The sequence below is a fragment of the Molothrus aeneus genome, chromosome 8 (genome assembly GCF_037042795.1).
Source record: "Molothrus aeneus isolate 106 chromosome 8, BPBGC_Maene_1.0, whole genome shotgun sequence".
In the NCBI taxonomy this organism is placed as follows: domain Eukaryota; kingdom Metazoa; phylum Chordata; class Aves; order Passeriformes; family Icteridae; genus Molothrus; species Molothrus aeneus.
In genome coordinates this window covers 36,313,164-36,337,796 of record NC_089653.1, presented here as the reverse complement: position 1 = coordinate 36,337,796, position 24,633 = coordinate 36,313,164, and the positions used below count along the sequence as shown (strand labels likewise).

General features: G+C 44.4%; 1 long non-coding RNA gene across 1 annotated transcript; it reads right to left on the bottom strand.

Annotated features, from left to right (window-relative positions):
* Positions 1-9,605: 9,605 nt before the first annotated feature.
* On the bottom strand, positions 9,606-11,386 carry LOC136559609 (uncharacterized). The gene is made up of 3 exons (XR_010784023.1): positions 11,360-11,386; positions 11,162-11,278; positions 9,606-9,904 (listed from the first exon to the last, which is right to left on the bottom strand). It is a non-coding gene; the product is annotated as an uncharacterized lncRNA (long non-coding RNA).
* Between the last annotated feature and the right edge of the window lie 13,247 nt (positions 11,387-24,633).

The following is a 24,633-nucleotide window of genomic DNA, read 5'->3' as shown; positions in this document are numbered from 1 at the left end:
GTAAGAGACCACAATTAAAGGGTGTCCAAACCAATTTGCCTGGAAATTAGTTAAGAGAAAGTGACAAGGAAATAGAGGGCACGACCAGATTGGCCTCTGTTTTTTGCCACCGAGAAGATCAAATACACCTGCTGTGGGTTGCAACCTCACAGGCCTGGGAGGTGGGAGTATAAGCCATACTGGAGCTCTGTTATTCCTGTTTCTGGCACTCATTTGTTCTCTTTTCCCTTTCGGGATACCAGCAAGATTGTGTCACAAATGCTGCAGAAGGCATCACGTGGAAAGAAACCAAAGTTCCTCTTTAATTACACACACCTATGTCAACAGCCACTGTTATAACACATCCAAATTAAGAACCTGTAAGCAAAATGGAGTAAATTATTGGATTACAAGAAACTTAGGAAAAAGTGGTAATATATTTGGAATTGAATGTCCAAAAGGAGAGAGATGGATTTGTTTTACATTTAATCTTGAAGATACGGTTCGAGATTTGGTAAAAAAACAAATAATAAAGGAAAAGGTAAAACCAGCACAGCAACTTAACTCTGTATTGACCCCAAATTATCTATTGAGTCGTATTACAAGACTCCAAGCAGTTATAGAAATGATAGCAAATGGAGCTGCCCAGGCATTGGAGTTAATATCAAGTCAGCTAAGCCAAACAAAAACTGTAGTGTATCAGAATAGGTTGGCTTTACACTATTTATTGGCCAAAGAAGGGGGTGTTTTTTGGAAAGTTTAATATATCAAATTGTTGAAAATTGATGAGCACAGAAAAGTCATTCTAGAAAAAGCAAAAGAAATCAAAGAAGAAAAAAATACATATGCATATAATAACCCAGGTACCGGTCCAAAAATTAGAAAACAATGTTAAAACCTAGCTGGTAGGGTAATGTATTAGAAGAAATTAAGATCTTTCATTTTATGTGTTGCAACTATTTTTATATTTCTTCCTTGTGTAATCCCCTGTTTTATTTTGCCCGCATAGTCCAGAAGATGCAAGTAGATAAGAAATATTGCTCAAGCCAAAGGATTTACAAAGAATAAGAGTGGGGATTGTGACAAATGCAGGTATTTTATGATTGGCTTTTTTGAAATATTAAAATGAATATTATATGTGTTGTGTTAGAAAGGAATGCTGTATTAATTCTCTTAAGTAGTGTTTTAAATATAGTTTTAGGTTATAAAAACTGTTAAAATAGAAACGATGCTATGTAAGATACTTTTTTTAAAGAAAGGACTTGCAGCAAGATAGCGGCCACAGGACACCTGGATCTTTCAGAGAAAAAGAATTTTTATATATTGCCCTCTTATCAGAAGAAACAAACTTCTTCCTGCCTCCAAGGCGCTGTTAGGATTAGAAGGAAGAAGTGGATGATGAGCAGACAGAATCCTGTGTTTGAATGGAATTTATGCACCATGTACGAAGTGTATGACTATGCAACAGGCTATTGCTTTTAAGGGTTAATCCTTTGTTAACGGGGGTCCTTTTTCGGGCTCGTGCTGCCCAGAAAAAGGTACCCGGACGTCCGTAACTCTTTGTTTTTGTTGTCTCATATTGTCCTAATTCAAATTGTCCAAATTATTATTACTCTAATTGTATGACTATTTTTATAACCATTTTATTACTATTAAACTTTCAAAAATTTGAAAAGCAAGTGATTGGCGTTTTTCACACCAGTCTGTTAGGTGAAAATTATCAAAAGATTTTTGTGAGTTTTCTAATTTTGGCATTAATGCTGGCAAATTTTCAGGGTTTACTGTCTATTTGTGGGTCGAGAAATCTGTCCCAAACACTGAGGGGACTCTGGAGCTATTTGGGAACAGTTCTTTTTTGAAATTCTTTTGTGTTGGGATCAAAGAGCTGGCATTTGCAGGGGCAAAATAATTCTCTCTCTGTCCTGTATTTATTAAAGCAGCTGTCATATTCCAATCTCCTCCTCCTCGTCGCACGGTTTGTGTGCATGGATGTGGCTGTGCAGACGAATCGTGACACAAAGTAGTCCCACTGGGTGCTAGGAGTGTGGAAGGCGAAAACGCAGAGGCACACCAGGTATCGGTTGCTCAGGGTTACGCGCTGCAGAGGGATCTCTCGGTGCCCGGCAGAGGGAGAGACGCGGAAGGATACATGCAAGGCGCTGCAGTTTTCGCCTGCTGTGGTGCCGTGTACAGATGCAGTGGCGGCAGAAGTGGCGTGACAGGGCACAGGGATGCCGGCTGTGGCTGGACAGCAGCACGCAGCGGCTCGGAACCGGGACCGGGCTGTACCAAAGCTGCGGCAAACGCAGTGGGGGGTGGCGGCGGGGCCGTGGAGATAGAACTGCGCATGCGTGCGGCTGATCCCGGAAGCAGCGCTGTGGTTCCATGAGTCGGCGCGGAGTGATATCGCTGGTGCTGGGGTTGTAGCAACTGCGCATGCGTGGGTTCCATCACTACGGCGGCGCGGGCAGTCACCATGGCAGCGGGCGGGCCGGGGGGTGCGGGAGGCGGCGGAGCTACGGGAACGGGGCTGCGGCTGCGGCCGTGGAAGGGAACGCCGGGACGTCCGTGGTTGCAGGAGGCGGCGGAGCCGCGCCATCCAGCAGCTCTGAAGCGGGAGGGTGCGGTGGGGAAGGCGCGGCTCGGCCCGCCATGCAGCGGCGGCGGCAGGAGAGGGGAAGAGACCACGGGTGGCACTGACGGGAGGCTGGGCTGGAGCGCCGCAGCGCCGGCACGGGGTGCCTTGGGTGGCTGTGGCGCCCCGGTAAGACAGTCATTAACACACCCTAAAAATTATTTTTAAAGCCCTGAAAAAGCCCTAAAGGTATCCTAAACATTTCCAGAGAATTCCTAAACAACTCCTGCAAAAAAAACCCTAAAATATCCTTAAAAATCCCTGAAAAATCACCTGAAAGACCCTAAAAAACTGTTTAACCCCTACCTGTAACACTGTGGCCTCCAAACATCATCTCTACCTATTAATCGGGGTAACTGCAAGACCCTTAAACACCACCACAATCACCAGCTTGAGTTGGTCTGGACAGAACCAAATAAAATAAAATAAAAAGCTTTATAAATAGAGAAATTAAAAATAAAAATTAAATTAAAAATAAAAAAAAAATAAATGCTTTAAAAATGGGAAAATAAAAAAAAGAAAATTAAAAAAATAAAAAGCTTTAAAAACAGAAAACTTAAAACTAAAAATTAAAAAAAAATTTAAAAAATAAAAGAAATGCTTTAAAAATAGAAAAATTAAAACTAAAAATGAAATAAAAATGAAATTAAAAAAATAAAATAAATGCTTTAAAAATAAAAAAATCAAAACTAAAAAATTAAATAAAAAATAAAATTAAAAATAAATGCTTTAAAAATAAATCAAAACTAAAAATAAATAAAAAATAAAATTTAAAAAAAATAAATAAAATAAATGTTTAAAAATAAAAAAATTAAAACTAAAAATTAAATAAAAAATAAAAAAAGCTTTAAAAATAGAAAGATCACAACTAAAAATTAAATAAAAAAGAAAATTAAAAAAATAAAATAAATGCTTTAAAAATAGAAAAAGCAAAAAATAAAAATGAAAAAAAAAATAAAAATAAAATAAATAGTTCAAAAATAAAAAATTCAAACTAAAAATGAAATAAAAAATAAAATTAAAAAATAAAATAAATGTTTAAAAATAAAAAAAATTAAAACTGAAAATTTAAAAAAATTAAAAAAGCTTTAAAAATAGAAAGATCAAAAATAAAAATTAAATAAAAAAGAAAATTAAAAAAATAAAATAAATGCTTTAAAAATAGAAAAAGCAAAAAATAAAAATGAAATAAAAAAAATAAAAATAAAATAAATAGTTCAAAAATAAAAAATTAAAACTAAAAATGAAATAAAAAATAAAATATAAAAAATAAAATAAATGTTTAAAAATAAAAAAAATTAAAACTGAAAATTAAAAAAATTAAAAAAGCTTTAAAAATAGAAAGATCAAAAATAAAAATTAAATTAAAAAACATTAAAAAATGCTTTAAAAATAAAAAAATTAAAACTAAAGATTTAATAAAAAATAAAAGTAAAAAAATAAAATAAATCCTTTAAAAATAGAAAAAGCAAAAAATAAAAATGAAATAAAATATAATATTTGAAAAATTAAAATAATAGTTCAAAAATAAAAAATTAAAACTAAAAATGAAATAAAAAATTAATTAAAAAAATTTTTAAAAGCTTTAAAAATAGAAAGATCAAAAATAAAAATTAAATAAAAAATAAAAAAAAGCTTTAAAAATAAAAAAATTAAAAGTAAAAATTAAATAAATAATAAATTTTTTTTAAAAAGCATTAAAAATAGAAAAAGAAAAAAAAAAGAAATAAAAAATAAAATTAAAAAAATAAAATAAATGATTTAAAAATAAAAAAACTAAAACAAAAAATTAAATAAAAATAAATTAAAAAATAAAAAAAAGCTTTAAAAATAGAAAAAGCAAAAAATAAAAATGAAATAAAAAATAAAATTAAAAAAATAAAATAAATGCTTTAAAAATAAAAAAAAATTAAAACAAAAAATTAAATAAAAAATAAAATTAAAAAATAAAATAAAAAGCTTTAAAAATAGAAAAATCAAAAATAAAAATTAATTAAAAGGAAAAAATAAAATAAATGCTTTAAAAATAAAAAAATCAAAACTAAAAATTAAATAAAAACTAAAAAAATAAAATAAATGCTTTAAAAATAGAGAACGCAAAAATAAATATGAAATAAAAAATAAAATTTAAAATATAAAATAAATAGTTTATAAAAATTAAGAAAAAAATAAAAATTAAAAAATTTAAAATATGCTTTAGAAATATAAAAATTAAAACTAAAAATTAAATTAAAAGGAAAATTTAAAAATAAAATAAATGCTTTAAAATAGAAAAATTAAAACTAAAAAAAGATTAAAAAAAGCTTTAAAAATCGGAAAATTAAAAAAAAAATGAAATAAAAATTAAATTTTAAAAATAGAATTAATTAAAAATAATTAAAAAACAAAATAAAATCCATAAAGTGCTGTAAAGTACTGAAAAAGTTCCATAAAAGGTAGTGTCGTAAAGCGCGACTGTCAAAAAAACGCACCTTTTACGACAGTCGCGCTTTACGGCACCCTTTGCGACAGTCGCGCTTTACGGCACCTTTTACGACAGTTTTACGACAGTCGCGCTTTACGGCACCTTTTACTACAGTCGCGCTTTACGGCACCTTTTACGACAGTCGCGGTTTACGGCAATTTTGCGACAGTCACGCTTTACAACACCTTTTACGACAGTCGCGCTTTACGGCAATTTTGCGACAGTCGCGCTTTACGGCACCTTTTACGACAGTCGCGCTTTACGGCAATTTTGCGACAGTCACGCTTTACGGCACCTTTTACGACAGTCGCGCTTTACGGCAGTTTTGCGACAGTCGCGCTTTACGACAGCTTTTGCGACAGTCGCGCTTTACGGCACCTTTTACGACAGTCGCGCTTTACGGCACCTTTTGCGACAGTCGCGCTTTACGGCACCTTTTGCGACAGTCGCGCTTTACGGCACCTTTTACGACAGTCGCGCTTTACGACAATTTTGCGACAGTCGCGCTTTACGGCACCTTTTGCGACAGTCGCGCTTTACGGCAGCTTTTGCGACATTCGAGCTTTACGGCAGTTTTGCGACAGTCGCGCTTTACGGCACCTTTTACGACATTCGCGCTTTATGGCACCTTTTACGACAGTTTTACGACAGTCGCGCTTCACGGCACCTTTTGCGACAGTCGAGCTTTACGGCAGTTTTACGACGTTTTATGGAAATTTTACGGCACTTTACAGCACTTTAGAGTTCTTATTTTGTTTTTCATGTATTTTTAATTAATTTTATTTTATTAATTTTGGGGGTTTTTTAATTTTTCTATTTTTAAAGCTTTTTATTTTATTTTTTTAATTTTTTTATTTGTTTTTTTTAATTTTCCTATTTTTAAAGCTTTTTATTTTATTTTTAAAATATTTTTAAATTTAATTTTTAAATTTAATTTTTCTTTTTTTAAAGCATTTATTTTTTTAATTTTGTTTTTTATTTAATTTTCATTTTTCTATTTTTAAAGCTTTGTATTTTTTTAATTTTATTTTTTATTTATTTTTATTTTTAAACCTTTTTATTTTTTAAATTTTTTTTTTAAAGCATTTATTTTATTTTTTAAATATTTATATTTATTTTTAATTTTTCTATTATTAAAGGTTTTTATTTTTTAAATTCTTTTTAATTTTTTTAATTTTTCTCTTTTTAAAGTATTTTTTAAAATTTTTTTTATTTTTTTAAATTTTTCTATTTTTAAAGCTTTTTATTTTTTTAATTTTTATTTAATTTTTATATTTCATTTTTTTATTTTTAAAGCATTTATTATATTTTTTAATTTTGCTTTTTATTGATGGTTTATTTTTCTATTTTAAAGGCCTTTATTTGATTTGTAAATTTTTTTATTTAATTTTCAATTTTTCTATTTTTAAAGCCTTTTTAAAATTTCTTAAATTCGTTTTTATTTTTAATTTTTCTATTTTAAAAGCTTTTTATTTTTTTAATTTTATTTTTAATTTTTTTATTTTTAAGTTTTCTATTTTTAAAGCATTTATTTTTTTATTTTGTTTTTTATTTTTCTATTTTTAATTTTTGTATTATTAAAGCATTTATTTTTTAATTTTGTTTTTTTTCTAATTTTTATATTTATTTTTTCTATTTTTAAAGCATTTATTTTTTTGGTTTTTATTTAATTTTTATTTTTTAAATTTTCTATTTTCAAAGTTTTTGAATTTTTAAATTTTATTTTTTATTTATTTTTATTCTTAATTTTTTTATTTTTAAGTTTTCTATTTTTAAAGCATTTATTTTTTTAATTTTGTTCTTTATTTTTTTTTCTATTTTTAATTTTTTTATTATTAAAGCATTTATTTTTTAATTGTTTTTTTCCTAATTTTTATATTTATTTTTTCTATTTTTAAAGCATTTATTTTTTAATTTTGTTTTTTATTTAATTTTTATTTTTTAAATTTTTTATTTTCAAAGTTTTTGAATTTTTAAATTTTATTTTTTATTTATTTTTATTCTTAATTTTTTTATTTTTAAAGCATTTATTTTTTTAATTTTATTTTTTATTTAATTTTTATTTTTAATTTTTCTATTTTCAAAGCTTTTTTTATTGTTTAATTTTATTTTTTATTTAATTTTTATTTTTAATTTTATATTTTGAAACCGTTTATTTTTTAATTTAATTTTTTATTTCTATTTTTAATTTTTCTATTTTTAAACCCTTTAATTTTATTAATTTTTAATTTAATTTTTATATTTAATTTTCATATTTTTAAAGCATTTATTATATTTTTTTAATTTTGTTTTGTATTAAATTTTTATTTTTAATTTTTCTATTTTTAAAGCATTTATTTTATTTATTTAATTTTATTTATATTTAATTGTTATTTTTAATTTTTCTATTTTTAAAGCATTTTTTAAATTTTCTTTTTTATTTAATTTTTATTTTTCATTTTTCTCTTTTTAAAGCATTTTATTTTTTTAATTTTCTTTTTATTTTTTATTTCTAATTTTTCTATTTTTAAAGCATTTATTTTTTTAATTTTGTTTTTTTTTTAATTTTTCTATTTTTAAAGCTTTTTATTTTATTTTATTTGGTGCTGCCCAGACCAATTTAAGCTGGTAATTGTGGTGGTGTTTGAGGGTCTTGCATTACGGCAGTACAGTTTATGGAACTTGTACGGCACTTTACAGCACTTTACAGTTTGGTTTTTTTATTATTTATTTTTAATTAATTTTGTTGTTTTTTTTTTTTAATTTTTCTATTTTTAAAGCATTTTATTACATTTTATTGTGTGCTGCCCAAACCTGCTGTAGTGCATTTTTATACTTTGTAATACTTTGAAGTAATTTTTCCCAAATGGTTTATCCCAAACTGTACCCCCCTCCCTTTACCTGTGTTATCCCTCTCCCGGGATGAGATCATCCCCAAACCCCCACCCTGGCTCTCTGTCAATCACTCAGCCTCCCATCCCCCCCCATGCAGAAGTTTCGGTCCAAGTCCTCGAGTGATCAGCCAGAGGCTCGGGGTCAGCCCCCAAGCCTTGCCCCATACGCTGTCCTATACGTCTATCCCCCAGCATCCATCCCTTAGGGTCACTTAATGGTTGGTAGGATGTTATCTACTTTCGGTTTCCACCTCCCTTAAAATGTAACCTTGGCACATCTCCCGGGGCTCTGGGCAGGAGCCCCCTGAGGTGCAGGAGCTCCTTTGGGGGTCCTAATAAAACCTTGGATTAACCCCTGCTAAGAGTCAGCACTTTATCTTCTACCGCTGTCTCTGGTGTCTCTTCTGCTGCAAAGGCGACCAGGCCAGGTGCCCTCAGTACCCTCGGGGCACAGAGAGTGTCTGCCCCCAGCCCAGGTGCCCTCAGCACCCTCGGGGCACAGAGAGTGTCTCCCCCCAGCCCAGGTGCCCTCAGTACCCTCGGGGCACAGAGAGTGTCTCCCGGCCAGCCCAGGTGCCCTCAGTACCCTCTGGGCACACACAGAGAGTGTCTCCCCCCAGCCCAGGTGCCCTCAGCACCCTCGGGGCACAGACAGTGTCTCCCCGCTGTTGGCCGTGTCGGGGCTGCCCCCCCGGTGTCTGCCAACTCGGGACCGGCCGAGGGTTACTGAGAGGCTCGCACAAACCCGCTCGGCCGCTGATTGTGGTGGTGTTTGAGGGTCCTCCAGGACAAGGGAGGAGATGAGAATCTTGACTCCCCCTTTCAGAAGGCTGAAATATTATTTTATGATCTCTATTATATTAAAAGAAAATGAGATATTAGAACTACACTAAAAGAGCAAGGAGACATCAGAAAGCTGGAAAGGAATGAATAATAAAAACCTGGGACTGCTCACAGCCCCAACACCACTGGACCATGATCGGTCATCAAGTAGAAACAATGCACAGGAGACCAACCCAAGATGACCCTGTTGCTAAACCATCTCCAGCCCACACTCCACAGCCAGCAGATTGTTATTGGTTCCATTTCTGTTCTGAGGCTTCTCAGGAGAAAAAACCCAGCAAAAGGATTTTCATCAAACACATCAGTGCCAGGTGATGGCACAGGCAGCATCAGCTGGCAGAGGTCACTGTCATCCCTGCCAGCCCAGGTGTCACAGCAAGGAGGAGAGAGTTCACCCTGTGCTCACACTGCAATACAGAGCAATACAACACAACACACACATTAACACAAGATTATAACCTTTTTCTATTTTCATTACTTGTGGATTTATTGTTACAGGACACCCAAAACAACAAAAGCACACAAAAAACAGCATTCATCTACCATTAACACCCCCTTCAAATGACACACAAACTCACCATCCCTCTGATCACAACTGCTAAATTACACCCCAGCAATCATTGGTCCTCAGGAACGTGGTTCCCTGGAGCCTCCAAAAATTCCTCCTGCCTGAAGAAATACCCGGTCCCTGGAGGGTCTGTGCCCAAACTTTGGCGATGAACGTCGCCTCGCAGACCAACAGGGACCAAGGAAAAAAAACCCAGCCAGGGGGAAAAAAAAAAGAAAAAAAAAAACAGCCGGGGGAGGTGGGGGGGCTAAACCCGGCTGGGGATTTTTTACTCTAAATTTACAAATGAGTTGAAAAACCTGAAAAGCAAGTCACACACACAAGGTTAAATCCAGTCACAGCATGCGCTCACACACGCAGAGATGAGCAGACGCCGACAGACAGACACGTGCTCTCACACACGCTCACGCACTCCTCCCATTTAAACATTCCCTGTGGCTCTTACTCGAGACGCTGAAGAACGCGCTTCCACGCTTCTTCTGGCTGCCGCTCCTCGACGTCAAATGGTAGATGATTCTGGGGAAATCGGCAGCCTCGGGGACCTGTGAGACGACAGGAAGCGGTCAACGAGTGGCTGACAGCTAGGACTTGTCCCCGCTCTGACCGATAAATTTTCTACCCTAAACCCCACTAAAGACAGATGAACAGTAAAGTTTTTATAACTCTGCTACTTAACTGTGACTACATGCCAGGGCAGGGCAGCTCCGACCATAAGTGGTACAACATGAGTACACACAATAAAAACAGACGCATACAGTGCAAGTGTGCATGGAGTGTAAGTCCATACAATATAAGCCAGCATAGGTACACACAATGTAAGTACATACAGTATAAGTACATACAGTATAAACCAGCATAGGTAAAAACAATGTAAGTACATACAGTATAAGCCAGGACTTGAGATAGCTCTCTGGAAGATTAATTCTTGAGCCCTGTACCCTTTGAGAAGATGGAACCTATAGAACTCCTGCAGTCACGTGAGGAGGGTGTAAGACGCTCCCTCGGGAAGTCCAAGAGAATGGCGTGGAAAAAAAGGCACTACCAAAGCTGGTAGTGAAAAGGAAGACGGATGAGAACATCTTGTCCCTTTGAGACATTCCTGTCTCAAAGAGTAAAAATGTAAAGATGCCGGAATAAGGGATATCCGGAAAGGAACATGAGTAGAATATGGCCTACGTGGCACGGAATAGTGCCGATAAAGCGTTGAGACGTAACAAAGGCCTGTGACACGTAAGACGATGGACACTGACTACATAACACGGACACGGACGACATAACACGGACACGGACGACATAACACGGAGACGAGTGACAACTGCCTGGCACTGTCCCCGTAGGGACCCGAGATTCCTAGTGCAAGGTGAGCCAGAGGCTGATGATGCCAAAGGAAAGGAAGCCCTAGGAGGAGAGCACGTGATGATGAAACGGAACTCGTCAAAAGAAGTTAGTGCCGAAGCAGTTAAGAGGATGCTCGAGAGGGGCGGCGAGCCTAGAGAAGGAAGCGGACTGCCAGGTGACCGTGGCCGTAGCTCCGGACGTGAAGGCGAGCTCCTCGGGGGAAAGATCCGTGACGACGTCGAGTCAAGGGAGGCGGACGACGCAAAGTACGCGAAGATGTGGAGATGGGTCGGAACTGTCCTGCCCGGCAAAGGCTCTGGCAAGGCTGAGGGGAAACCCTCTCCCTTTACTTCCAGAGAGCCTGCCCCGCTACAGACCTCTCCGCTAAGCTGACATCTGATTGCCTCCTGTGATAGTAAAGGCTATTCCCCTTCTCCCAACCGCTGGCCCCGACACTTAGCTTTTGGAAGATGAGAGGACAAAATCCATCCTCGGTCAGACATGGACGTTGAAATGCTCTCCGTGTGTGCTTCGGTGCTGCCGTTTCCAAGCTTGGGCTACGAGCCGCCTCAGGGTACCTAAGACAAAACAGAAAACCTGACTATTGCCCTCAAAAACAGTAATCCCCGGGACTCCTCTGCACCACTGCCCCGGCTCACCTCAAATCTTGATTTGGCTCCGGAGGGTGCCCAGAAGATACCTGCAAAGAGAAAAGGGACACGCTTAGCATGCTGCTGTGTAACGCTCACCTAGGAGTCAGCCTGCCTAAACGCCGACTCACCTGCCCTCCTCTGTTCCTTGGCATGCCTAGGGCAGCGACAGCACCTGCAAAGAAACAAATCGGAAAAGCATGCTGAGATACTGTGAAAACACAACCTCCCAAATCTGACAAGGATGCCACACCGATACCTTAAGCTGCACACACCTGGCATAGGCGTGCTCGGCCAGGAGAGATGGCAAGTGGACCACCTAAAATAAAAAAACAAGAGGAGATGCTTAGAGCTGCACCAAAACTGAGACCTCAGCAATAACAACTGCTTCTGTACGCTATTCAATGCTCACCTTGCCCAGTCGGCCTTGACTGCTGCTCTCGGCCTTGACCTCCTAAAAAGAGAGACAACGAACAATGCTGTAACAGCCACCATTTATGCTTCCTCTGCAGAAACAAACATGGACTCACATGCTCAGGGCAATCCCCACACCCGGGATGGGGGGCTCTGCCCTGGATTTTATCCATCTGCATCTGAAAGAAAGTCAGGACAAAAGTCAAACTGTTGCAGGGTAACTTAATAGCTCCAGATATCTTGTGTCCAACTACACCCCACATTACAAACTTCAAGTCCCCGGGACTTCTCCTATTGCACCAGGCTATGCGGCAGGGCAGAGCAGCTCCGGCACAAAGGTGTGTGCAGACACCTGTGACACGGGACAGACAGGACGTGACAGACAACGGGGACACAACACGGACAGAAATCCCCTGGCAAAGAAAATGGCTGTGAGGACTGAGAGAATGCAAAAGGAGATGACCGAGGGGAGACCGATGGTGAGTTGATGAGGCTCAGAGAAACCTGGAGGAAGAAGATGCTAACCGAATGATTTATTCCAAAAACTGCAAAGATGGATGCCCGAGAATCCTACGGCCAGAAGCCTCTACCTGCCCTCACCTTCTCACAAGTCCTAGTCCGCCATAATGGATCCTGGCAGGACATAGCTGTCCATACAGCTCAGAACAAGACCTGAAAAGACATCTGACCGGATGCTTCTAAAGAGACAAGAGAGGCTGATGCCTGTCTGAGCTCCTGAGGCAAAAGTTCTATGGCATTGGTGCCAGGCCGAGGAATGCAGAGATCACAGATGCTAACAATGATGCCAGGGTTTCTGACAGGCCCCTCCAAGGCCTAAGATAAAAGACATGACATATCCAAACACGCATAATACACAAAAGACAAGTGACACAATACACACCGGGACTGCTCTGCCCTGCGCACCTCAGCACTGTGATCAAAAGTCCGGCTTTGCTTTTATGGGGCCTAAGGGTGTGCACTTCATGGACACCCCCATGTCCAAAGGAGACTCAAAAATCCCTCACGGTGGGTCCCTACCCTGCACCCCCGCTTTCATCCCCTCTGTGGGTTGTAGCCCTCTACTTATCTCTCGCACTGCTGGGGATGCAGATCCATATCAGGTGCAAAAGAAGGCAGCCTCAACATCTGGGAAGTTCCTGCTGGCACTGTTGTTCAACAACTCCCTGTTGTTTCTCAGTCAGCTACGTGAAAGAAATCCAAATATCAATGCATGATCTCTGCAGCACACTGGCCAAAACCCAACAATTCTGCGACTCACCGTTCTCCTAAGAATGCCCGGCTCCTGGGGCCGCACCCTTCGGCTGCGCTCCGAGGCTGATGCCATTGTCACGGGGTAAGCCTGGGGTAAAAGGAGACGAGGTCATGTGGCATTGCTGAAACCTGAGCGGACCCTCGCTCCTCCTCCCTGCTTCCCCTAATCACCGCAACTCCTTGGCAGGTGCCCAAGGCCACCTGGATGGCACCTTTAAAGAGAAAAGTTCTGGGCTTCATCACCAGGTCCTGTAACGCGTCCACAGGGCTCGCACGTGCAGGGAACCCGGTGCATCGGCCGGCTGGTGACGGGCGCTCGTCAGGCTCCGAGTGGAATGCCTAAAGCACAAAAAAGAGAATGGAAGCTTAGAGCAGCACCAGAAACTGAGACCTGAGCAATAACAGCTACTTCCCTCCACTGCTCACCTTGACTGCTGGTATCCAGATTTACTTCCTAAAAAGAAAGACAAAGAACAGAGCTGTAACAGAGTCACCACATACACTTCTGCTGCAGAGACAAATGGTGCTTCACCTGCTTGGGGGAAACCCCTCACCCGGGATGGGGCCTTCTGGCACACATTTAATCCATCTGAATCTGAAAAAAATGTCAGGACAAGAGTCAAGCTTTTGCAGGATAACTTAAGAGCTCCAGATATCTTGTGTCCATCTACAAATCCCACCTAGAGTCCAACTACACCTCACATTACAAACTTCAAGTCCCCGGGACATCTCCTATTGCACCAGGCTATGCGGCAGGGCAGAGCAGCTCCGGCACAAATGTGTGTGCAGACACCCGTGACACGGGACAGACAGGACGTGACAAACAACGGGGACACAACATGGACAGAAATCTCCTGGCAAGAAAAATGGCTGCGAGGACTGAGAGAATGCAAAAGGAGATGACCGAGGGGAGACCGATGGTGAGCTGATGAGGCTCAGAGAAACCTGGAGGAAGAAGATGCTAACCGAATGATTTATTCCAAAAACTGCAAAGATGGATGCCCGAGAATCCTACGGCCAGAAGCCTCTACCTGCCCTCACCTTCTTTCAAGTCCTAGTCCGCCATAATGGATCCTGGCGGGGCACAGCTGTCCATACAGCTCAGAACAAGACCTGAAAAGACATCTGACCGGATGCTTCTAAAGAGACAAGAGAGTCTGATGCCTGTCTGAGCTCCTGAGTCCAAAGTTCCATGGCTTGGCTGCCAGGCCGAGGAATGCAGAGATCACAGATGCTAACAATGATGCCAGGGTTTCTGACAGGCCCCTCCAAGACCTAAGGTAAAGGACATGACATATCCAAACAACACATAATACACAAAAGACAAGTGACACGATACACACCGGGACTGCTCTGCGCTGCTCACCTCAGCACTGTGATCCAAAGTCAGGCTTTGCTTTTATGGGGCCTAAGGGTGTGCACTTCATGGACACCCCCCCATGTCCAAAGGAGACTCAAAAACCCCTCTCAGTAATTCCCAAACCAGCACCCTGCTTGCATCCCCTCTGTGGGTCGTGGCCCTCTACTTATCTCTCACTCTCCTGGGGATGCCGGTCTCGGCTGCAAAGAAAGGCCACCTCGTCAGCCGGGAAGGTCCTGCTGGCACCGGGCTGGTGTCTCTCAGACAGCTGTATTAAAGAAAATCAAACATCAGTGCCCGATCTTGGCAGCCCCTCGGCCAAAACCCCACAAGTCTGCTACTCACAGTGCTCCTAAGAACGCTCAGCCGCTAGGGCTGCACGCTTCGGGCACGCTCGGAGACCGAGGCCGTCGTCACAGGGGGTGCCTGGGTTAAGAGGAGATGAGGTGATTTGGCATGGCTGAAACCTGAGGGGACCCTCGCTCCTCCTCCCTACTTCCCTGAGTCACCGCAACTCCTTGGCAGCTGCTGAAGGCCACCTGGATGGCACCTTTAAGTAGAAGAGTTCAGGGCTTCATCACCAGGTCCTGTAATGCGTCCACAGGGCTCGCACGTGCAGGGAACCCGGTGCATCGGCCGGCTGGTGACGGGCGCTCGGCAGGCTCCGAGTGGAATGCCTAAAGCACAAAAAAGAGAATGGAAGCTTAGAGCAGCACCAGAAACTGAGACCTGAGCAATAACAGCTACTTCTCTCCACTGCTCACCTTGACTGCTGGTATCCAGATTTACTTCCTAAAAAGAAAGACAAAGAACAGAGCTGTAACAGAGTCACCACATACACTTCTGCTGCAGAGACAAATGGTGCCTCACCTGCTCGGGGGAAACCACTCACCCGGGATGGGGGCCTCTGGCACACATTTAATCCATCTGAATCTGAAAAAAATGTCAGGACAAGAGTCAAGCTGTTGCAGGATAACTTAAGAGCTCCAGATATCTTGTGTCCATCTACAAATCCCACCTAGAGTCCAACTACACCCCACATTACGAACTTCAAGTCCCTGGGGCTTCTCCTGTCGCACCGGGCTATGCGGCAGGGCAGAGCAGCTCCGGCACAAATGTGTGTGCAGACACCCGTGACACGGGACAGACGGGACGCGACAGACAACGGGGACACAACACGGACAGAAATCTCTGGGCAAGAAGGATGACTGCAAGGACTGAGAAGATGCCAAATGAGATGACCGAGGAGAGACTGATGGTGAGCTGATGAGGCTCAGAGAAACCTGGAGGAAGAAGATGCTAACCGAATGATTTATTCCAAAAACTGCAAAGATGGATGCCCGAGAATCCTACGGCCAGAAGCCTCTACCTGCCCTCACGTTCTTTCAAGTCCTAGTCCGCCATAACGGACCCTGGCGGGACATAGCTGTCCATACAGCTCAGAACAAGACCTGAAAAGACATCTGACCGGATGCTTCTAAAGAGACAAGAGAGGCTGATGCCTGTCTGAGCTCCTGAGGCAAAAGTTCTATGGCCTGGCTGCCAGGCCAAGGAATGCAGAGATCACAGATGCTAACAATGATGCCAGGGTTTCTGACAGGCCCCTCCAAGACCTAAGGTAAAGGACATGACATATCCAAACACACATAATACACAAAAGACAAGTGACACAATACACACCGGGACTGCTCTGCGCTGCTCACCTCAGCACTGTGATCCAAAGCCAGGCTTTGCTTTTATGGGGCCTAAGGGGCTGCTTCATGGACAGCCCCATCTGCAAAGGAGACTCAAAAACCCCTCCCAGTAATTCCCAAACCAGCCCCCTGCTTGCATCCCCTCTGTGGGTCGTGGCCCTCTACTTATCTCTCGCTCTCCTGGGGATGCCGGTCTCGGCTGCAAAGAAAGGCCACCTCGTCAGCCGGGAAGGTCCTGCTGGCACCGGGCTGGTGTCTCTCAGACAGCTGTATTAAAGAAAATCAAACATCAGTGCCCGATCTTGGCAGCCCCTCGGCCAAAACCCCACAAGTCTGCTACTCACCGTTCTCCTAAGAACACTCAGCTGCTCGGGTCGCACGTGTCGGGCACGCTCGGAGACCGAGGCCGTCGTCACAGGGGGTGCCTGGGTTAAGAGGAGATGAGGTGATTTGGCATGGCTGAAACCTGAGGGGACCCTCGCTCCTCCTCCCTACTTCCCCGACTCACCGCAGCTCCTCGGCGGTTCCTGACCCGGAACTCAGGGCGGGCGAGAGCGGCAAACCCGGTCCATCGGCCGCAGGGGATGGGAGCTTGGCGTGCTCCGAGCAGATGGCCTAAGGCACAAAAACGAGAATGGAGACTGAGACGTGCCCCAGGAATTGAGAGCTCAGCAACAAGAAATGCTACTGATCACCTTGCTCTCCTGAACTGGACTGCTGGGATCCAGCTATACTTCCTAAAAATAAAGACAAAAAAAAAAAAGCTGTAACAGGGCCACACTTGACACTCCCCCTGCAGAAACAAATGGTGACTGACCTGCTTGTGGGAACCCCCTCACCCAGGATGGGGGGCTCTGCCACGGGTGCAATGCATCTGCACCTGAAAGAAAGTCAGAACATATGTCAAACACCTGCAGGATAACTCAAAACCTGCAAACACCTTAGGTCAATCTAGGAATGGCATCTAGAGTCCAACTACACCCCACATTACAAATTTCAACTTCCCGGGACTTGTCCTATTGCACCAGGCTATGCGGCAGGGCAGAGCAGCTCCGGCACAAATATGTGCACACACCCGTGACACGGGACAGACAGGACGTGACAGACAGAGACACAACACGGACAGAAATCTCTGGGCAAGAAGGATGACTGCAAAGAGCACAAGGACAGAAAATTAGATGACTGAGGTAAGATGGATGGCGAGCTGACGAGGCTCAGAGAAACCTGGAGGAAGAAGATGCTAAACTGAATGATTTAGTCCAAGAGCTGCAAAGATGGATGCCCGAGAATCCTACGGCCAGAAGCCTCTACCTGCCCTCACCTTCTCACAAGTCCTAGTCCGCCATAATGGATCCTGGCGGGGCACAGCTGCCCATACAGCTCAGAACAAGACCTGAAAAGACATCTGACCGGATGCTTCTAAAGAGACAAGAGAGGCTGATGCCTGTCTGAGCTCCTGAGGCGAAAGTTCCATGGCCTGGGTGCCAGGCCGAGGAATGCAGAGATCACAGATGCTAACAATGATGCCAGGGTTTCTGACAGGCCACACAACGATCTAAGGTAAAAGACATGACACATCCAAACACACATAATACACAAAAGACAAGTGACACAATACACACCGGGACTGCTCTGCCCTGCGCACCTCAGCACTGTGATCAAAAGTCCGGCTTTGCTTTTATGGGGCCTAAGGGGCCGCTTCATGGACACCCCCATCTCCAAAGGAGACACAAAAACCCCTCCCGGTGGGTCCCTACTCTGCGCCCGGCTTTCATCCGCTCTGTGCGTTATAGCCCTCTACTTATCTCTCGGACTGCTGCGGATGCAGGTCCGTGTCCGGTGCAAAAGAAGGCAGCCTCAACATCTGGGAAGTTCCTGCTGGCACTGTTGTTCAACAACTCCCTGTTGTTTCTTAGTCAGCTATGTGAAAGAAATCCAAATATCAATGCATGATCTCTGCAGCACACTGGCCAAAACCCAACAATTCTGCGACTCACCGTTCTCCTAAGAATGCCCGGCTCCTGGGGCCGCACCCTTCGGCCGCGCTCCGAGGCTGATGCCATTGTCACAGGATAAGCCGGGGTTAAAGGAGACGAGGTCATGTGGCATTGCTGAAACCTGAGCGGACCCTCGCTCCTCCTCCCTGCTTCCCCGACTCACCGCAACTCCTTGGCAGGTGCCCAAGGCTACCCTGGTGACGCCTTTAAATACAAGAGTTCAGGGTTTCATCACCAAATCCTGTAATGCGTCCACAGGGCTCGCACGTGCAGGGAACCCGGTGCATCGGCCGGCTGGTGACGGGCGCTCGGCAGGCTCCGAGTGGAATGCCTAAAGCACAAAAAAGAGAATGGAAGCTTAGACTTGCCCCAGGAATTGAGAGCTCAGCAACAAAAACTGCTACTGATCACCTTGCTCTCCTGAACTTGACTGCTGGGATCCAGCTATACTTCCTAAAAATAAAGACAAAAAACAGTGCTGTAACAGGGTCACCCTTGACACTCCCCCTGCACAGACAAATGGTGACTGACCTGCTTGTGGGAACCCCCTCACCCAGGATGGGGGGCTCTGCCACGGGTGCAATGCATCTGCACCTGAAAGAGAGTTAGAACATATGTCAAACACCTGCAGGATAACTCAAAACCTGCAAACACCTTAGGTCAATCTAGGAATGGCATCTAGAGTCCAACTACACCCCACATTACAAATTTCAACTTCCCGGGACTTGTCCTATTGCACCAGGCTATGCGGCAGGGCAGAGCAGCTCCGGCACAAATGTGTGTGCAGACACCCGTGACACAGGACAGACAGGACGTGACAGACAACGGGGACACAACATGGACAGAAATCTCGAGACAAGAACCATGACTGCAAAGAGCACAAGGACAGAAAATTAGATGACTGAGGTAAGATGGATGGCAAGCTGATGAGGCTCAGAGAAACCTGGAGGAAGAAGATGCTAACCGAATGATTTATTCCAAAAACTGCAAAGATGGATGCCCGAGAATCCTACGGCCAGAAGCCTCTACCTGCCCTCACCTTCTCACAAGTCCTAGTCTGCCATAATGGATCCTGGCAGGGCACAGCTGCCCATACAGCTCAGAACAAGACCTGAAAAGACATCTGACCGGATGCTTCTAAAGAGACAAGAGAGGCTGATGCCTGTCTGAGCTCCTGAGGCGAAAGTTCTATGGCATTGGTGCCAGGCCGAGGAATGCAGAGATCACAGATGCTAACAATGATGCCAGGGTTTCTGACAGGCCCCACAACGACCTAAGGTAAAAGACATGACATATCCAAACACACATAATACACAAAAGACAAGTGACACAATACACACCGGGACTGCTCTGCCCTGCTCACCTCAGCACTGTGATCAAAAGTCCGGCTTTGCTTTTATGGGGCCTAAGAGTGTGCACTTCATGGACATCCCCATGTCCAAAGGAGACTCAAAAATCCCTCACGGTGGGTCCCTACCCTGCACCCCCGCTTTCATCCCCTCTGTGGGTTGTAGCCCTCTACTTATCTCTCGCACTGCTGGGGATGCAGATCCATATCAGGTGCAAAAGAAGGCAGCCTCAACATCTGGGAAGTTCCTGCTGGCACTGTTGTTCAACAACTCCCTGTTGTTTCTCAGTCAGCTACGTGAAAGAAATCCAAATATCAATGCATGATCTCTGCAGCACACTGGCCAAAACCCAACAATTCTGCGACTCACCGTTCTCCTAAGAATGCCCGGCTCCTGGGGCCGCACCCTTCGGCCGCGCTCCGAGGCTGATGCCATTGTTACAGGATAAGCCGGGGTTAAAGGAGACGAGGTCATGTGGCATTGCTGAAACCTGAGCGGACCCTCGCTCCTCCTCCCTGCTTCCCCGACTCACCGCAACTCCTTGGCAGGTGCCCAAGGCTACCCTGGTGACGCCTTTAAATACAAGAGTTCAGGGTTTCATCACCAAATCCTGTAATGCGTCCACAGGGCTCGCACGTGCAGGGAACCCGGTGCATCGGCCGGCTGGTGACGGGCGCTCGGCAGGCTCCGAGTGGAATGCCTAAAGCACAAAAAAGAGAATGGAAGCTTAGACTTGCCCCAGGAATTGAGAGCTCAGCAACAAAAACTGCTACTGATCACCTTGCTCTCCTGAACTTGACTGCTGGGATCCAGCTATACTTCCTAAAAATAAAGACAAAAAACAGTGCTGTAACAGGGTCACCCTTGACACTCCCCCTGCACAGACAAATGGTGACTGACCTGCTTGTGGGAACCCCCTCACCCAGGATGGGGGGCTCTGCCACGGGTGCAATGCATCTGCACCTGAAAGAGAGTTAGAACATATGTCAAACACCTGCAGGATAACTCAAAACCTGCAAACACCTTAGGTCAATCTAGGAATGGCATCTAGAGTCCAACTGCACCCCACATTACAAATTTCAACTCCCCAGGGCTTGTCCTATTACACCAGGCTATGCGGCAGGGCAGAGCAGCTCCGGCACAAATGTGTGTGCAGACACCCGTGACACGGGACAGACGGGACGCGACAGACAACGGGGACACAACGCGGACAGAAATCTCTGGGCAAGAAGGATGACTGCAAGGACTGAGAAGATGCCAAATGAGATGACCGAGGAGAGACTGATGGTGAGCTGATGAGGCTCAGAGAAACCTGGAGGAAGAAGATGCTAACCGAATGATTTATTCCAAAAACTGCAAAGATGGATGCCCGAGAATCCTACGGCCAGAAGCCTCTACCTGCCCTCACGTTCTTTCAAGTCCTAGTCCGCCATAACGGACCCTGGCGGGACATAGCTGTCCATACAGCTCAGAACAAGACCTGAAAAGACATCTGACCGGATGCTTCTAAAGAGACAAGAGAGGCTGATGCCTGTCTGAGCTCCTGAGGCAAAAGTTCTATGGCCTGGCTGCCAGGCCAAGGAATGCAGAGATCACAGATGCTAACAATGATGCCAGGGTTTCTGACAGGCCCCTCCAAGACCTAAGGTAAAGGACATGACATATCCAAACACACATAATACACAAAAGACAAGTGACACAATACACACCGGGACTGCTCTGCGCTGCTCACCTCAGCACTGTGATCCAAAGCCAGGCTTTGCTTTTATGGGGCCTAAGGGGCTGCTTCATGGACAGCCCCATCTGCAAAGGAGACTCAAAAACCCCTCCCAGTAATTCCCAAACCAGCCCCCTGCTTGCATCCCCTCTGTGGGTCGTGGCCCTCTACTTATCTCTCGCTCTCCTGGGGATGCCGGTCTCGGCTGCAAAGAAAGGCCACCTCGTCAGCCGGGAAGGTCCTGCTGGCACCGGGCTGGTGTCTCTCAGACAGCTGTATTAAAGAAAATCAAACATCAGTGCCCGATCTTGGCAGCCCCTCGGCCAAAACCCCACAAGTCTGCTACTCACCGTTCTCCTAAGAACACTCAGCTGCTCGGGTCGCACGTGTCGGGCACGCTCGGAGACCGAGGCCGTCGTCACAGGGGGTGCCTGGGTTAAGAGGAGATGAGGTGATTTGGCATGGCTGAAACCTGAGGGGACCCTCGCTCCTCCTCCCTACTTCCCCGACTCACCGCAGCTCCTCGGCGGTTCCTGACCCGGAACTCAGGGCGGGCGAGAGCGGCAAACCCGGTCCATCGGCCGCAGGGGATGGGAGCTTGGCGTGCTCCGAGCAGATGGCCTAAGGCACAAAAACGAGAATGGAGACTGAGACGTGCCCCAGGAATTGAGAGCTCAGCAACAAGAAATGCTACTGATCACCTTGCTCTCCTGAACTGGACTGCTGGGATCCAGCTATACTTCCTAAAAATAAAGACAAAAAAAAAAAAGCTGTAACAGGGCCACACTTGACACTCCCCCTGCAGAAACAAATGGTGACTGACCTGCTTGTGGGAACCCCCTCACCCAGGATGGGGGGCTCTGCCACGGGTGCAATGCATCTGCACCTGAAAGAAAGTCAGAACATATGTCAAACACCTGCAGGATAACTCAAAACCTGCAAACACCTTAGGTCAATCTAGGAATGGCATCTAGAGTCCAACTACACCCCACATTACAAATTTCAACTTCCCGGGACTTGTCCTATTGCACCAGGCTATGCGGCAGGGCAGAGCAGCTCCGGCACAAATATGTGCACACACCCGTGACACGGGACAGACAGGACGTGACAGACAGAGACACAACACGGACAGAAATCTCTGGGCAAGAAGGATGACTGCAAAGAGCACAAGGACAGAAAATTAGATGACTGAGGTAAGATGGATGGCGAGCTGACGAGGCTCAGAGAAACCTGGAGGAAGAAGATGCTAAACTGAATGATTTAGTCCAAGAGCTGCAAAGATGGATGCCCGAGAATCCTACGGCCAGAAGCCTCTACCTGCCCTCACCTTCTCACAAGTCCTAGTCCGCCATAATGGATCCTGGCGGGGCACAGCTGCCCATACAGCTCAGAACAAGACCTGAAAAGACATCTGACCGGATGCTTCTAAAGAGACAAGAGAGGCTGATGCCTGTCTGAGCTCCTGAGGCGAAAGTTCCATGGCCTGGGTGCCAGGCCGAGGAATGCAGAGATCACAGATGCTAACAATGATGCCAGGGTTTCTGACAGGCCACACAACGATCTAAGGTAAAAGACATGACACATCCAAACACACATAATACACAAAAGACAAGTGACACAATACACACCGGGACTGCTCTGCCCTGCGCACCTCAGCACTGTGATCAAAAGTCCGGCTTTGCTTTTATGGGGCCTAAGGGGCCGCTTCATGGACACCCCCATCTCCAAAGGAGACACAAAAACCCCTCCCGGTGGGTCCCTACTCTGCGCCCGGCTTTCATCCGCTCTGTGCGTTATAGCCCTCTACTTATCTCTCGGACTGCTGCGGATGCAGGTCCGTGTCCGGTGCAAAAGAAGGCAGCCTCAACATCTGGGAAGTTCCTGCTGGCACTGTTGTTCAACAACTCCCTGTTGTTTCTTAGTCAGCTATGTGAAAGAAATCCAAATATCAATGCATGATCTCTGCAGCACACTGGCCAAAACCCAACAATTCTGCGACTCACCGTTCTCCTAAGAATGCCCGGCTCCTGGGGCCGCACCCTTCGGCCGCGCTCCGAGGCTGATGCCATTGTCACAGGATAAGCCGGGGTTAAAGGAGACGAGGTCATGTGGCATTGCTGAAACCTGAGCGGACCCTCGCTCCTCCTCCCTGCTTCCCCGACTCACCGCAACTCCTTGGCAGGTGCCCAAGGCTACCCTGGTGACGCCTTTAAATACAAGAGTTCAGGGTTTCATCACCAAATCCTGTAATGCGTCCACAGGGCTCGCACGTGCAGGGAACCCGGTGCATCGGCCGGCTGGTGACGGGCGCTCGGCAGGCTCCGAGTGGAATGCCTAAAGCACAAAAAAGAGAATGGAAGCTTAGACTTGCCCCAGGAATTGAGAGCTCAGCAACAAAAACTGCTACTGATCACCTTGCTCTCCTGAACTTGACTGCTGGGATCCAGCTATACTTCCTAAAAATAAAGACAAAAAACAGTGCTGTAACAGGGTCACCCTTGACACTCCCCCTGCACAGACAAATGGTGACTGACCTGCTTGTGGGAACCCCCTCACCCAGGATGGGGGGCTCTGCCACGGGTGCAATGCATCTGCACCTGAAAGAGAGTTAGAACATATGTCAAACACCTGCAGGATAACTCAAAACCTGCAAACACCTTAGGTCAATCTAGGAATGGCATCTAGAGTCCAACTACACCCCACATTACAAATTTCAACTTCCCGGGACTTGTCCTATTGCACCAGGCTATGCGGCAGGGCAGAGCAGCTCCGGCACAAATGTGTGTGCAGACACCCGTGACACAGGACAGACAGGACGTGACAGACAACGGGGACACAACATGGACAGAAATCTCGAGACAAGAACCATGACTGCAAAGAGCACAAGGACAGAAAATTAGATGACTGAGGTAAGATGGATGGCAAGCTGATGAGGCTCAGAGAAACCTGGAGGAAGAAGATGCTAACCGAATGATTTATTCCAAAAACTGCAAAGATGGATGCCCGAGAATCCTACGGCCAGAAGCCTCTACCTGCCCTCACCTTCTCACAAGTCCTAGTCTGCCATAATGGATCCTGGCAGGGCACAGCTGCCCATACAGCTCAGAACAAGACCTGAAAAGACATCTGACCGGATGCTTCTAAAGAGACAAGAGAGGCTGATGCCTGTCTGAGCTCCTGAGGCGAAAGTTCTATGGCATTGGTGCCAGGCCGAGGAATGCAGAGATCACAGATGCTAACAATGATGCCAGGGTTTCTGACAGGCCCCACAACGACCTAAGGTAAAAGACATGACATATCCAAACACACATAATACACAAAAGACAAGTGACACAATACACACCGGGACTGCTCTGCCCTGCTCACCTCAGCACTGTGATCAAAAGTCCGGCTTTGCTTTTATGGGGCCTAAGAGTGTGCACTTCATGGACATCCCCATGTCCAAAGGAGACTCAAAAATCCCTCACGGTGGGTCCCTAC